The 16767-nt window shown below is 42.5% G+C and overlaps 1 long non-coding RNA gene and 1 pseudogene across 1 annotated transcript; one reads left to right on the forward strand and one right to left on the reverse strand.

The window, feature by feature from the left end:
* Positions 1 to 189: 189 nt before the first annotated feature.
* Positions 190 to 11715, forward strand: LOC118557987 (annotated as a pseudogene).
* A 366-nt stretch (positions 11716 to 12081) lies between these two features.
* Positions 12082 to 14219, reverse strand: LOC118557916. The gene is made up of 3 exons (XR_004928109.1): positions 13303 to 14219; positions 12739 to 12957; positions 12082 to 12308 (listed from the first exon to the last, which is right to left on the reverse strand). It is a non-coding gene; the product is annotated as an uncharacterized LOC118557916 (long non-coding RNA).
* Positions 14220 to 16767: the final 2548 nt, after the last annotated feature.

The raw sequence follows: 16767 nt of genomic DNA on the forward strand, positions 1-16767 counted from the left end.
ATCTGCGGATAAGAGGCAGAGATTTAGGTTTTACACAGCGGGCAGGGAAATATGAATAAAGGTCCTTAGGCTTACCGCCGAGAACCGCGACCTAGCCGGGGGGGGGGGGGGGGGGGGGGGGGGGGGGGGGGGGGTGGGGGGGGGGGGGGGTGCTTGTGGAGAGACGGACCCAGTGAGTCATCTCCCGAGATGGCAGCAGGTGGCGGAGCGACCGGTGGGCGGTCAGGGGGAATCCGTGAGGGGCACCAGCAGTGGTGGCGTGGGAGGTGGTCCAGTCAAAGCTGGAGGAACCAGGGCGATCCAATGAGAATCCTCAGCCAGGCTTGGTAACACCCACCAAGGGAGCATTGGATAGACACTGGGAAACGTCAGGAGTAGGATACAGAGGGAGGCGAGCCGGGCAGCGCGTCTTGAGACATCAGAGCACAAGGGGAGGCTTGGAATGCGGAGAAAGGAGAGTGCAAAAAAGGCAGCGTCGGCAGAAAAACGCACTGCACTGGCTGCTGGGCCCAGACACAACTATTGTAAATTTATTAACTTTGGATGCTGTATATGTACATGTTTTGAAATAATTTTCTTTTTTTCTAGAGAAACAAATGTGCAGCCACAGGATATCATTGCTGAACTGGCCATGTATACTGACCACACGAAAGTCAGCCGGTTTAATATATGTTGGACTGATGTGTGGGATGGGGCTGTTCGGGGCTTTAAGCGCAGCACATACTCCGACAAGAACGACATGTTCATCAGATTTAATGATGATGCTGGCTGTTTGGAGGAAGGGTTGGATGCAGGTGGCCCGAGGCGTGAGTTTCTCACGCGTCTTATGGCCATTCTGAGAAATCGCTCGATCTTTAATGGACCCCCCGAAAGCCGTTACATTGTGTGCAATTCTAGAGGTGAGTCATTTTTAGGTTAATGAAGTGGTAGTACTTCTAAAATGAAAATTTGTTGAAACATCTGCTTATGTTTCTGTCATAAACAATCTAAGATTTAATTGCATACAGTAATTCTGTGCTCTGTACAACAGCTGCCAGTGAAGATGAGTATTTTTTTAGCAGGAAAGATGATCGCTGTATCGATAGTACATGGGGGACCAGCACCACATTTCCTTGCAAAGAACGTCGTCAACTACATGATAGGGAATCCCAGTTTCAGCGCCAATATTGAAGATGTTAAAGATGAGGAAATAGGGGAAGTTTTAAAACAGGTAGGAACAGACCTAGATTTAGGGAATAGAAACAAAATAATTACGTTTTCTCAAAGCTTGACAAATTTTCTTGTTTTGAAAGGTCTAGTTTCAGCCTGTCTCAACAGATGTGAAATCACAAATGCAAAAAATGTCTGTAATTTCTGTATTTTGTATGCATAACAAAGAACTTCTCATAATAAACTTCTTGTTTTATAGGTCCTGGAAGCTGAATCAGATGAGTCTTTGCAAAATGTAATTTTGCAAAACAGCGGGATGTTCCAAACTGCTGGCTGCTTCAGAGATGTGAAGACTTCTGAGAAGAAAGCTTTTGTAGAGGAGTATCTTAGATGGTACATCCTTGAGAGAAACCACAGTGCCATTCAACGGTAATTAATAAATATAATAGTTATAATATATGTAAAAGGCATTGTCGAGATATGAAATTACTTGATCAGATATGAAGTTCTACCAGCTTCTTTCCTAAATCGTTTTTGTCTTTTGAAAATTGTGTGAAATGTATGAATATATTGATCAATACTTGCCAAATTCTAAGTTTCACAACTTTTATCACCCACTCAGAATTTTATGTACAATAGGTATTGTCTTCTTTGGTCATCATAAATATAAAATTTGTTTTGAATCATTACTCAACATTACACAGATTAATCACAAGCATGGCACATGAATGATTTTTCATGTGCCATGCTTGTGGCACATGATAGTGGCACATGTGGCACAATTTTTCAATGTGATTTATATAAATCTACTGTTGCATGACACAATTTAGTTTTTTTGCACAGTGAAAACTTCATTTTTAGTTGTACTAAAAATTTAAAATAATTTTATTTTATTTAGTTTACATTGTATAAATGTGTTACTTTTAATTATTCTTGAGAACTGTAAAAGATTAGCTTTACGTTATGTATTTAGTTTTTTTTCTTTCATATTTTTTTACACATTGAACTACAATGTGGTTCACTGGATCACTGTGAGCTTCTGTGCTTTTTTGTCTCTGCTCTGTCTTCTGTAACCCCAGTCGGTCGAGGCAGATGACCGTTGATACTGAGCCCGGTTCTGCTGGAGGTTTTTCCTTCCTGTTAATGGGGAGTGTTTCTTTCCACCATCTCTTCATGCTTGCTCAGTATGAGGGATTGCTGCATTCTTGTCAGGACTTTGATGCAATCAACTGGTTCCCTTATATAGGACATTTTTTGACCAATCTGTATAATCTGATTAATTTTGACTTTGTAAAGTGCCTTGAGATGACATATTTCATGAATTGGCGCTATATAGATGTAACCCTCAGGTTATATATATATATATATATATATATATATATATATATATATATATATAACTCTTTTCTCCCATGCTTCTTAAACATTTTCTTAGATACAATGCATTGTAGACATTTTCCTTTTAAACAATAATAGTCACATTTTACTTAACTTAGTCAATGTTCTACACTCACATATTGGAGGTTTTACACACCGTAAAAGTCCATAACAGTATAGTGCATATATGTATTTTCTGCTGGTTTAAAACATGCAGTAAATGTAGCGTTTGCTAATATTTGTTATTTACTACCGTCAGTAAATGCATCAACTTTACTTGTCTTCACCCTACTGGTCAGTCAAGGGCAAAATCAAGTTTAAGCAATTTGATTGGTTGTGATGGGCCGGGGGTGGGAACTGGATGACTGTGTACGTGTTCGCTGCTGCGTACTGGCACTCGGCCGGCGGCTGTTCATTGACTAGGTTGGCTCTTTGCCGCTTTGGACTGTTATTATTTTTAGCTAACCAGTTGGAGCTACGAATTTTTTTTCTGGGAGTTTTTGCTGGATTTTGGAGCCGCATAGCCGGACCTCGCTCAACGTTTTGCTGGATTTTGGAGCTGCAGATCCGAACTACGCTCGTGGGCTGGAATGGACGGTTGGACCGGAGTTGGAGCCTTTTGTTACCGTTTGTTTGAAACTGGTAATCCATGGTGGGGTGAGTAACCCATGCCTCGTGGTTGTTCTGGGAGCCGCCATCATTGGAACTGCTATTCTGAGGACGAATGCTAACCGAGTCCCCTCAGGCCTGCAACGTTAATAAAACTAATGGACGGTTTTACTCATTCCGGGAACTGAATGGTGTGGTTGATACCACCAGTTTGATTCATTCAGCCTTGGTTTTTGTTTTTATGTATAAGACTGGTTTAAAGGGTGGTTTTGAACAGTTCGGAGACCAAACAGTACACTAAGTGTGGTAATTAAAGTTAACTGTACTTTGCCCTTGGTTCATTACTGACCAGTATGATTTATTAAACTGGTACGTTTTCCACTTTACCATTTTGCTTTCTTATTTTAGTATAAGGTCCAAGTCGCACTACATTTAGGTCTTAGTTATAGTTATTTTAGCCTTGCTTTTGTGCTCAGTTACGCACTCTATTAACAACACACACAGTTGCCATTTAATACACTATTTACTCATTGTAAAGTATTTGATAGAGTGTAGGTCAGAGAATCTAGGCGCTGTTCATAGGGTAAAACTAGAACAGTGGTTACATAAAATGGAGGCACCGCTGGGATTTTAGACCGAGTAACTGTCCTACAATCAAGACTAGAAGAACTATAATCTCCCCAAAATGGCCAACTCATCCCTCTCACTACCACCATTAGAGCTTCAGACCTGGTGCAGCGAATCAAATGTAAATCCAGCTCATGCAGTTGTTGTGAGTGGAGTTCCCATGAACACCAGTGTTGCTGATGTTGAAGAGTTAATGGAGACAGTTAAAGCTTTCGGCAGAGTACGTGTCCGAGCCCAAAAATCTGTCCCTAAACTGAATACTGACATACTGCTGTGTGAGTGTCGCAACCCAGTCGACCCTAGCAAAGCACCTCCAGAAATATTTCCCCACACAGGTGAATTACCATGGAAGCTAACTTTGCTTACTGAACCTGCTGAAAAAACAGACGAGTTTACCATAAAACTAAAAAGACTACTTGAAAGTGAAGGAAAAACATTAGCAGACATTGAGCCTTTGCTTTCCCAAGAGTCAAACCTGAAACAGGAACACCCTTCATCTATTATCCGGGCTGTTGGAGAACTGTTGGAAAAAGTGAGACCCCCACAGGAGAACAATGCGTTTCGCCGACTACGGGTTTTCTCTGGAGTTACTCCCACCCCTGCTGGGGAAGAGACACTCGAGAACTGGTTGGAGCAGGCACAATTAATGCTCGATGAATGTGATTGTTCTGTCAAGGAGAAGCGGAAGAGGATTGTTGAGAGTGTAAAGGGGCCAGCACTTGAAATAATACAAGCTTTACGCTGCAATGATCCAGATACACCCCCTCAAAGATTCTTGGAGGCAATTGAAAATGTATTTGGCACAACAGAGTCAGGTGAAGACCTATATTTTGCCTTCAGATCTATGCAGCAAAACCCAAATGAAAGACTTTCAGATTTTGTTAGAAGGCTGGAGAAAGCTCTCACCAAAGCTGTTCAAAAGGGTGGGGTTCCCCCTGCCCTAAGAGACCGTGCACAAGCTGAGCAGCTGTTACGGGGTGCTGTTGAGTCTGACATTATGCTGTTGCAGCTGCGACTAAAAGAACGACTTCACAATCCCCCATCCTTCATGGCACTGCTAAGTGAGATACGTGCAGATGAGGATCAGAAAATGCTAAGGCGGCATACTACCAGTGTGCGGCAAGTCGGTGCAGCAGACATAAAGACACCAAAGCTCTCTGAAATGGATGCCCTCAAGGATCAGATAAAGGAGCTTCGAAGCCAAGTGCAGCAGCTAACAGTAAAAGGACAAGATAGCCCTCACATAATTGGAGGAGTGCCACAAGCTGCTGCCGCCCGTTCTAATCCTGAGATGAATGTGTTAAAAGAACAAGTTCTTAGTTTTCAACACCAGCTCAGTCAACAAGCTACACCACCCACGGCTCCCGTACCTCAGGGGAGGAGCCAAAGGAATTCTTGGCGAAAAGGTAGAGAACCCACAAAGTTTGCCAGAGAGGGTTCGAATGTATTTTGCTACCGTTGTGGCGAAGATGGCCACATCGCCACCAATTGCACTTGTCCTGAAAACTCTTCCAAGGTCATCCGAAAACTAATTCAGTCAATGCAAAAATTGCAACAAAATCAAAAGGGAACCAGCTCACGGTTTTCAGAGCCAGAAAGAAAAGGCGGCCAAGTCACTGTGAGCCACGTTGGTCCTCCCACACCCAACCAAATTCCTACAGGTCTCATTGGAGCACCAACAGTAGGCCGAATTATCATTGAAGGCCAGCCTTGTGATGCATTAATGGACAGTGGTTCTACTGTTTCTATTGTATTTGAGGGTTGGTATACCCAACACCTATCTCACTTACCATTGCACCCCATTTCGAGCCTAGACCTTTGGGGTCTTGGCCAGAACAGTTACCCCTACAAAGGGTTTATCGCTGCTCAAGTACAGTTTCCAGAGGATATTGTAAAAGGTGGGTCCCGGACAGTCTTAGCCTTAGTCTGCCCGGAACCGAATGGTCCCGAACAGCAGCCTGTGATTATTGGCACAAATGCACGGACTTTCATTCATGAGCCACAGTCCCAAATGGGATCAAAGAGCAACAATCTGGCACAAACTATGCGGGTATGCACACAGCCCATCCAAATGTCACCTGTGACCCCAAACGAAGCAGCAGCTTTTGTGAAATGGGTTGGACCTGGGCCTCTTACTATACCCCCTGGTTCTGGACGTACAGCTATGTGTAAGGTATCCTGCTCAGAATCTCTGGAGGACAGCATACTGGTGATAGAGACACCTGTTACCAGATCCCTTCCGGCAGGGGTACTAATGCCCTCAAGTGTGCTTTTGTCCATGGACATGGACGCAGAACACTTCCCACTGTTCCTGAAAAATGAAACTGCCAAACCCAAGTCCCTTCCTAAAGGCACGGTCGTAGCTCATGTCCATAAAGCTGACATAGTCACCCAGATACAGCCGAGCCAAGTACCTCACCAACGACTTGACCCGGCAGTCTTCAATTTTGGTGACTCCCCCATTCCTGAAAACTGGAAAGTCAGACTATCACATAAGTTGGCTGAGCGACCAGAAGTATTCTCTCTGACTGAATGGGATGTTGGACTTGCAAAAGGGGTTGAACACCACATCCGATTAAAAGATTCTAGACCATTTCGAGAACGGGTAAGGCGCCTGGCTCCCGCAGACATTGATGATGTCCGCCGACATTTACAAGAGTTTCTTGCTGCTGGCATAATTAAAGAATCTCGTTCACCATATGCCTCACCAATAGTAATCGCAAGAAAGAAAACTGGCAAAATTCGAATGTGCATTGATTACCGTACACTTAATTCCAGAACCATACCAGACCAATACACACTTCCGAGAATAGACGATGCTTTGGCCTGCCTCACTGGGAGTCGCTGGTTCTCTGTGCTCGACCTTCGCAGTGGCTATTATCAAATTGAAATGGCAGAAGAAGACAAAGAAAAAACTGCGTTCATTTGCCCCTTGGGTTTCTACCAGTTCGAACGCATGCCTCAAGGGATCACAGGTGCCCCTGCGACATTCCAGCGATTAATGGAGAAGGAAGTAGGCGATATGAATCTCCTCCAGTGTCTCGTCTACCTCGATGATCTTATTGTGTTTGGTCGTACTCTAGAAGAGCATGAAGAGCGCCTTCTGAAAGTGCTCGACCGCCTGAGAGAACAAGGTTTAAAGCTGTCCATAGATAAGTGCCAATTTTGCCAACCCCAAGTCAAATACGTTGGTCACATTGTGTCCGCCGCTGGCGTCGCAACAGACCCTGACAAGATAAATGCAGTGGCAAAGTGGGAACCTCCAGTGAACCTAAAATCACTGCAGTCCTTTTTAGGGTTCTGCGGTTATTACCGCAAGTTCATCGCCAACTACTCTGCTATAGTCAGGCCCCTCACAGACCTTACAAGGGGGTACCCACCAACACAAAGGAAACAAAAGAAAAATGAGGGCTTTGTCACACCATACTATCACCCCTCTCAGCCATTTGGCGAGCGATGGACGCCTGAATGCACTGAGGCATTTAAAAAAATTATTCAGTGCCTCACTCATGCCCCAGTCTTGGCCTTTGCGGACCCAACAAAGCCGTACATCCTTCATGTTGATGCCAGTCTTGACGGGCTTGGAGCGGTCCTTAACCAGGAGCACTCTGATGGCGTACGCCCTGTTGCATTTGCTAGTCGCAAATTGAGCCAGTCAGAGAGAAACTACCCTGTTCACCAACTAGAATTCTTGGCGTTGAAGTGGGCAGTCGTGGATAAGTTCCATGATTATCTTTATGGGGCCCGCTTCACTGTGAGGACAGATAATAATCCCCTCACTTACGTACTCAAAACCGCCAAGTTGAATGCAACAGGTCATAGGTGGCTAGCCGCCCTCACCACTTACAACTTCGACATCCAATACAAACCCGGCCGAGACAACGTGGATGCTGATTGGTTGTCCAGAAATGCCATAGATGGTGAACGCGGCTGGAGAATAATACCCCCCTCGGGAGTTAAAGCTCTTTTCCACCCTGTGGACAGAACTCAGTCCTCAGAGCATCCAGAACGGTTTATTGACCAACTGGGGGCCAAGCCAAGTGCTGTTCCTGACGCATATGCTTGTTTTACTCACCTGCAGTTCAGTCCTATGGAGAGACTAAGCAAAGTGGAGCTGGCCCAAGCACAAGACCTAGACCCTGTAATAGGTCCTGCCAAGAAAGCAGTTCAGGTTGGGGTCTGGCCCACAAACAAACATCCTGAGTTATTGCTTCTGCAAAAGGAAAGTTCAAAACTCCTGATGAAAGATGGCCTGTTACACCGAAAAGTTTCCAGACCTTCAGGCCTCCAGAACTTACAACTTGTTCTCCCAACTCAGTTCAGACCACAAGTACTCAGAGCTCTTCACGATGAGTCAGGGCACCTTGGAGTTGATCGCACAGTTGAGTTACTGAGAGACAGATTTTTCTGGCCCAAGATGGTCTCCGATGTTACAGACTACATCAAGAATTGTGGCAGGTGTGTTGCCCGCAAGACCCTACCTCAACGGGCTGCACCACTAAACCAAATTACAAGCAGTGGCCCTCTCGACCTAGTTTGCATAGATTTTTTATCTATTGAGCCTGATTCTAAGGGAGTGTCCAATGTTCTCGTGGTCACAGACCATTTCACCCGATATGCCCAGGCCTACATCAGCAAAGATCAAAAAGCCTCAACCGTTGCCAAGATTTTGGTTGAGAAGTTCTTTGTTCACTACGGGCTGCCTGCGAGGATTCACTCGGATCAAGGGCGTGATTTTGAGAGCAGGTTAATCAAAGACCTTCTACAGATGTTGGGCATAAAGAAGTCTAGGACCACTCCTTATCACCCCCAGGGTGACCCACAACCGGAGCGTTTTAACCGCACACTCCTATCTATGCTGGGCACGCTCAATCCCTCTCAAAAGCAAAAGTGGAGTCAACATATCAGTTTGCTGGTTCACGCTTACAATTGTACGCGAAACGACGCTACCAGTTACTCACCATACTACCTCGTGTTTGGTCGTGAGGCTCGTCTGCCCATTGACCTATGCTTTGGAACGTCTCCAGATGGTAAAGACCACCAAAGTTACCTTCAATATGTTGAAAAGCTAAAAGCAGAGTTGCAAAAGGCTTACAAACTGGCGCAAGAAGTTGCAGACAAGAACCATCAGCGCAACAAAAGATACTATGACACAAGAGTAAGAAATCAAGTTCTGGAACCAGGAGACAGAGTACTTATTCGAGCTACCGGCGTGCCTGGCAAGAATAAACTTGGAGACAAGTGGAACTCAAGCCCCTATACAGTGGTTGAAAAATTGCCAAGCCTGCCGGTTTACAAGGTAAAGTCAGAAAAAGGCAGAGTTGTTGTCAAAACTTTACATCGTGACCATCTGCTACCTATTGGACAGCTGGTTCGGTTCCCTGTTAATCATGAAGAGAAACCAGAGTACCACCGACCAGAAACAAGGTCCTCAGCAGAGACCAAGACCAACACGCATGATGACAGTGCAATGCAAAGTACTGACAAGGAAATTATGTCTGAGGCAGAGGAAGACGATCTGTGGTACCTATCCACTGCTCAAAGAGAGTCTGTTTCCCAAGCACTCGATCTCCTTGCAGATCACTTCAACCGACAAGAGTCTGCCGTCATTACAGACCCAACAGCTTCAAACAGTGCTTGTCCGACAGAGCCTATGAGTGCTGTTACCTTCTCAGAGGCTGAGGAGGAACCAGAGGTTAGGCAACTGCCTGATGACCCTGTGGCGGACACAGGTCTAGCTGGGGAAGCGCGTCCTTTAGCTAGTCAGTCTGAAAGCAATGCAGAGCCCCTCGGTGATCATCAGTCACGTCGAGAGATTAAACCAGTCATTCGGCTCAGTTATGACAAGCCTGGACATTCCATTGACAAGCCGTTTGTGATAGTACATCGTGGAGTGAGAATCACCATGGGAAGGAGGAGCCATGTCCCTCTGGTCCATTGTGTGCGTCCTGTAGTTTAGCTGGGGTTTTCTGACAAGTAATTTAGCCACCTACGGGTAAATTGATTTGTTATGCACAGATAGTCCGATGAGGGCATCTGGACTTTTAGAAGGGGGAGGATGTAACCCTCAGGTTATATATATATATATATATATATATATATATATATATATATATATATATATATATATATATATAAATAACTCTTTTCTCCCATGCTTCTTAAACATTTTCTTAGATACAATGCATTGTAGACATTTTCCTTTTAAACAATAATAGTCACATTTTACTTAACTTAGTCAATGTTCTACACTCACATATTGGAGGTTTTACACACCGTAAAAGTCCATAACAGTATAGTGCATATATGTATTTTCTGCTGGTTTAAAACATGCAGTAAATGTAGCGTTTGCTAATATTTGTTATTTACTACCGTCAGTAAATGCATCAACTTTACTTGTCTTCACCCTACTGGTCAGTCAAGGGCAAAATCAAGTTTAAGCAATTTGATTGGTTGTGATGGGCCGGGGGTGGGAACTGGATGACTGTGTACGTGTTCGCTGCTGCGTACTGGCACTCGGCCGGCGGCTGTTCATTGACTAGGTTGGCTCTTTGCCGCTTTGGACTGTTATTATTTTTAGCTAACCAGTTGGAGCTACGAATTTTTTTTCTGGGAGTTTTTGCTGGATTTTGGAGCCGCATAGCCGGACCTCGCTCAACGTTTTGCTGGATTTTGGAGCTGCAGATCCGAACCACGCTCGTGGGCTGGAATGGACGGTTGGACCGGAGTTGGAGCCTTTTGTTACCGTTTGTTTGAAACTGGTAATCCATGGTGGGGTGAGTAACCCATGCCTCGTGGTTGTTCTGGGAGCCGCCATCATTGGAACTGCTATTCTGAGGACGAATGCTAACCGAGTCCCTTCAGGCCTGCAACGTTAATAAAACTAATGGACGGTTTTACTCATTCCGGGAACTGAATGGTGTGGTTGATACCACCAGTTTGATTCATTCAGCCTTGGTTTTTGTTTTTATGTATAAGACTGGTTTAAAGGGTGGTTTTGAACAGTTCGGAGACCAAACAGTACACTAAGTGTGGTAATTAAAGTTAACTGTACTTTGCCCTTGGTTCATTACTGACCAGTATGATTTATTAAACTGGTACGTTTTCCACTTTACCATTTTGCTTTCTTATTTTAGTATAAGGTCCAAGTCGCACTACATTTAGGTCTTAGTTATAGTTATTTTAGCCTTGCTTTTGTGCTCAGTTACGCACTCTATTAACAACACACACAGTTGCCATTTAATACACTATTTACTCATTGTAAAGTATTTGATAGAGTGTAGGTCAGAGAATCTAGGCGCTGTTCATAGGGTAAAACTAGAACAGTGGTTACATAAATAAAATTGAATTGAATTTACACAGGACTTAGTATTGATATTTCATATCAATACTATGAATAAAGTGCATTGCTTATGTTTCTTTACATAACAGATTCAAAGATGGACTGGCAAGTCTTTGTTTTTTCGCTGCACTGCAACAGCATCCCAGTGTCCTGTCCTCAGTTCTGTGTTTCTCTGCCAAGGCCCTGACTGCTTCAGACTTGGAAAACATGTTCAAACCAGATCTCAGCCCAGTAGGAAGCAATAGGCGGCAAAAGGAGGGCAAAACAGTTGTGTTCTGTCTCTAGAGGAGGTCCTGATGTTTGCTACAGGTCTCGCAGCAATTCCACCAGCGGGCATGATGCCATCCCCACATCTGGAGTTTTTGAGTGACTCACTCTTTCCTGTTGCGAACACCTGTGCAAATACACTAAAATTACCACTTTCTGAATCTTATGCTGCTTTTAGGGCTAACATGGACTTTGGAATACAAAATGCTGCGGGATTCGGATGCTACTGAAAATTTCTTGGCAGTCTTGTTTTAATTCTGTTGCGATTCAGCTAATTTTGTTACAGTTACTCCATGGGCCAGACCATGTTGCTGTCTAATTCAGAGTGGCAAAACCTTGCCCTAATTTCTGAAAAGATTAGATAAGATTTCCCTTATAAAGTGATAGTTCAGAAATTGCTATCAGCACAATCCCTTTGTGCAAACTATGTATTTTTGTTTTTGATGTTTTTCTTACCATAATTTCAAAAATTATAGCTAAACTTTGCCACCTAGACATAGCTATAAGCAATTAAAAAAAAAATTAGATCTGTAAATGTAGATTTATATCTAGACTTGAATTAAGAGTTTAATGTGTGGAAATTTCATCTAAGTTCAGGCTGAATGCACAATTTGGTGTATAAAAAAGTTTAATACACTTTGTTTCTGTTCTGTATAACAATGAGGTTTTATTTAAGAAAAATCAACAGGAGACAAAATATTAAAAGATTGGATTCTGGCTTTTTTTTGTTCACAGCCTCGCTGTGTGTTTGAGCAATAAATACAGTTCCATAGCTGACTCCCAGTCTTGTGACTGCTGTTGTCCATGTTGTTGCAATGCTTGCTGTAGGTATTCCTCAATGTCTTTATCACCACACAACTCTGTCACCTGACTTGCTTCTGGGAAAACATCCAGATCGCTGTCCTCAACAGGAAAGCCACAATCTCTTGAACCATATCTGCAAAGTCAGAATAGAATTAATAATAGAATTGTGACACATATGTCACAATTACTTGTACTATATTTAGTACAAGTAATTGGAATTGCCTTTTTTTTGCTGGCTATATGACTCAGTATAAGTCTGCAACCTGCATTTCCAGAGCAAAACTTGGCTCTGTGGTTTACTTAATAGATTAAACTATGACCTATTGACCTGTTTAGGTTTTTTTCTCAATCATTTGTTCTGTGCCCCTGTGAGAAAACCCTGGTCCCCCTGATAAATTTGGTCTGGAACCACCACTGGTGAGGGATGTACTTACTTTTGTGATACACTGTACATTAACAGCTATAGCTTACTTGTACATAGATGTCTTAACTTGTACTAACAGCACTTATGCATTATTGTGTAATGTCAAGCATTTTCTTCTATTTGTGAAGATGTCACTTACCTGTGAGGCAAGAGATAGAGTTCGTTTGGAATCCCACCAGGACATGATGCAAGTCTGCTTGGCCGGATCCTGTGGTTATTCCAGAGATCTTTACATTCATCCAGGTCTTTCTGCAGAACTCTGGTGAAGCAGAATCTGAGCAAGCACTGGTGCTCATGGCTTCCGTTGAAGTTTCCGGAGTCTCTCAAATCTCCAAACGGGTCCATCCAAAACTGAGACCTGAAGATACATTGAATTAGAAACGGTTCAGTTCTTTTTCATATTAAGATGATTAAAAGACTGTCTGTCCTTCTCCATGTCCATAACATTGAAAGCATGCTATAAATGTATGTCAAACAATACCGTGTCCTGCTTTCCACGTACAAAATAAAAAATGTATTGGATCTGTTGCCAAAAACAAATTCTAATTTGGAAACAAAACATTTGCTAAAGCCCTATGAAAATAAATGTTTGAGACAAATTCAATATGGCATTTTAACTGGCAATACGACAGCCATGTGACTGGCAACTTCATAGGCACTTCCTATGGAGTTACTTTTTCACCGGGAAAGCTTTGAAAGTTACCTGTGGGGTGCTAATGCTGTTAGCTGCACTGAGCTATGGTGTCACGTCTTTCTTCCTTAGCCAAACCGGCGCGTTTCAGTTTCTTTCGGGTGCGCCCCCTGCTGTCGGGAAGTCTGAACAACAACAACAACAACTCTTAATGCATCACGTGACTTTTGGCACAAATTTACCGCAGCGGTGGTGGGATTGTTTCGTACTCGAGCAGAGGCAGTTTTGTACGAGCACAGACCGTTTTGTACTCGAGGAAAACTTATAAATGATATTTTGAGTGCAAGGTTGGCGAACAGTTTGCAAAACAATTTTTTGTGTGTGAAACATATCTTTTTGTGTGCAAAACAAGTTTTATTTGTGTGCAACAAATTTTTTTGCTTACAACGTTTTGTCAAGAAATTATCTCCATAGTCCAGTATCACGTCATTTGTATGTCCTGACTCAAAATACTCTGCAATAGCAGTAGAAAGGTTTGGATCACCAAGAATGTTCATGTTTTTAAAAAACACATTAAACCCAGAATAACTTCCGGTTCAAAGGTAAAACGAGCTGTCGTCCAATCAACGACTTCTTAGGTCTCCCACTGGGACATACCTCTTCCGGTTTGCTAATGTTGTAGCGCTTTCGTAATGTTGTAGGGGTTTTGTAATGTTACGGTGCTTTTGTAATTGCGCTTCATTAAAGTTTGTAGTGCTTTCGTTAATGTTGTAGCACTTTTGTTAATGTTGTAGGGGTTTTGTTAATGTCACGGTGCTTTTGTAATTGTGCTTCATTAAAGTTTGTAGGTGTTTCACTAATGTTGAAGTGTTTTGCACCTCACGGCCACCGTACGTTTCTAATAGAAAGATCAAAAGGAAAAAACGGTCCAAACAAAAGGTTGTAACGTTTACATTTGTAACCTCTGCCTTACATAAACACTAGAATTAAATCTTAATAAATAAAAGTATAGACAATTATTTCAGTAACTCAATTCAGTAAGTGAAATACACTATATACAGGGGTTGGACAATGAAACTGAAAAACCTCTCATTTTAGTGTGGGAGGTTTCATGGCTAAATTGGACCAGCCTGGTGGCCAATCATCATTAATTGCACATTGAACCAATAAGAGCAGAGTGTGAAGGTCCAATTAGCAGGGTTTTACTCAAAATATTGCAATGCACACAACATTATGGGTGACATGGTTGAGTTCAAAGGAGGACAAATTGTTGGTGCACATCTTGCTGGATGTGTCAAAACTTTCTTCAATTGAATAAAAACAAAACTGAAGTAATAATATTTGGACCAATAGAGGAGAGATCAAAAGTTAGCACACAGCTTCAGTCGCTTCAGCTAGGAACCACTGATCAGGCCCGAAATCTGGGTGTAGTGATGGACTCAGACCTGAACCTCCAAAAGCATTTACAGTCAGTGACAAGGTCGGCTTTCTATCACCAAAGGAACATTTCCAGGATTAAAGGACTAATGTCTCAAAAGGATCTGGAAAAACTAATCCATGCGTTTATATTTAGTAGAATTGATTACTGCAACGGTGTTTTCACAGGTCTGCCTAAGTGGATCAGACAGCTGCAGCTGATCCAGAACGCTGTTGCACGCGTCCTCACTAAGACTAAGAAAGTAGAGCACATAACCCCAGTTCTAAAGTCCCTTCACTGGCTCCCTGTATATCTGAGAATAGACTTTAAAATACTTCTGTTAGTCTATAAATCCCTAAATGGCTTAGCACCTAAATACATTACAGATTTGTTATCAGTGTATCAACCCTCCAGACCACTCAGGTCTTCTGGCTCCAGCCTGCTCTGCATACCTAGAACCAGAACTAAACAAGGAGAAGCAGCATTTAGTTCCTATGCTCCGCTTATCTGGAACAAACTTCCAGAAAACTGTAAAAGTGCGGAAAGCCTGAGTTCTTTTAAATCAAGATTAAAAACACATTTGTTTAAAATTGCATTTGACTGTTCTAGTTAAACTGTTTTACTGTTTTTAATGTTCTTCTTTGTTTCTACATTCTATCTCTACTTGCTTTTATTCTATTTTCTATCTACATTTTATTCCTACTTGCGTTTATTTTGCTATATTTTAATCATGTAAAGCACTTTGTATTGTCTCTGTACTGAATTGTGCTATTAGGGCTGGGCAACGATTAAAATATTTAATCGCGATTAATCGCCCTGATTAATCGCGATTAATCGCATTGTATTTACAAACTCCAAGAATGAATTCAAAAGTAGTGTAAAGAACACTTTTATTTTAATGTTCTGCTGCCATATGAACAAAAGTGTTGTAACATTTGTAGCACTTATTTTATACTGGATATTTTCAACCCATCTATTGAATTTAGTGCACTAGTTGATCTTTTCTTCATAAGAGAACAAGCACTGCAGCCAAAATATGGCCTTTTTTGACCTGCTGTATATTAGCCAGTCCCTAAGCTTGATGTATCATGAAACTGTTGACCTTTTGGGTTTTGTGGTTTTTATTTTATTATTACAATTTAATAATAATAATAATAATAATAATAATAATGTTATGTTCAGTGTTTTTTTCGCTAATCCACCTCTTATATATTTCAATCCTTATGTAATTTTGTCTGTGTTGTGTGCACCTGCCTGTTGCTTTAATCCTATAAATTTCCCCGTCGTGGGATAACAAAAGGATTAGCTAATGTTATCTTATCTTAAATAACACTTTTTAATATATGTACTAGGTTCTTTCAAGGTCTTAATTACATGTTATGTGTGGGCTCCAGTAACATCCATCCATCCATCCATCCATCCACTGATCTACCTGGATGTTCCCTGGAGGACTGAAACGCCTCAGTCAGAGACGTCAGTCTGTGGGTCTGTCGGGGCAATGAGAGAAGTTTCGTCTCCTCTCTCCGTTTCTGGGGCTCGACGTTTTCATGTTTTTTCACGTGCTTAGATAAATTTGTTGTGTTTCCACTTAAATGAACCGGCTTTTTACAAAACATACAGCTTGATTTCATTTACGGTATTAAAATAAAGCCGAACGGTGCTACTTCCTCTGTTCATGTTTTTTCGCTGCTGCGTTCTCTCTCAGCTGTTTGTGTATTAAGTTTGTGTGAGAGCTGAGTGCGCGGGCCAGGCTGAGCCTGCGTGCTGATTGGCTGGCGCCGCTGAGCCATGTACGAGAGGGGAGGGGGAGAGTGCTGCCGTGACAGCGCGCTGCAGTCAGCGCGCGTGCTGACTGACACTGACTGAAAGCATGATGTGAGCAACATGCGTTAATGCGCGATAAAATAAATATCGCCGTTAATAGTCTAATGAATTAACGCGAAATTAACGCGTTAACTTGCCCAGCCCTATGTGCTATATAAATAAATTTCCCTTGCCTTGCCTTGCATCTGTGACCAAGACAGCAAGTGTTTGTGATGTATCAAGAGCCACGGTGTCCAGGGTAACGTCAGCATACCACCAAGAAGGACGAACCACATCCAACAGGATTAACTGTGGAC

The sequence above is a fragment of the Fundulus heteroclitus genome, chromosome 24 (genome assembly GCF_011125445.2).
Source record: "Fundulus heteroclitus isolate FHET01 chromosome 24, MU-UCD_Fhet_4.1, whole genome shotgun sequence".
Classification (NCBI taxonomy): domain Eukaryota; kingdom Metazoa; phylum Chordata; class Actinopteri; order Cyprinodontiformes; family Fundulidae; genus Fundulus; species Fundulus heteroclitus.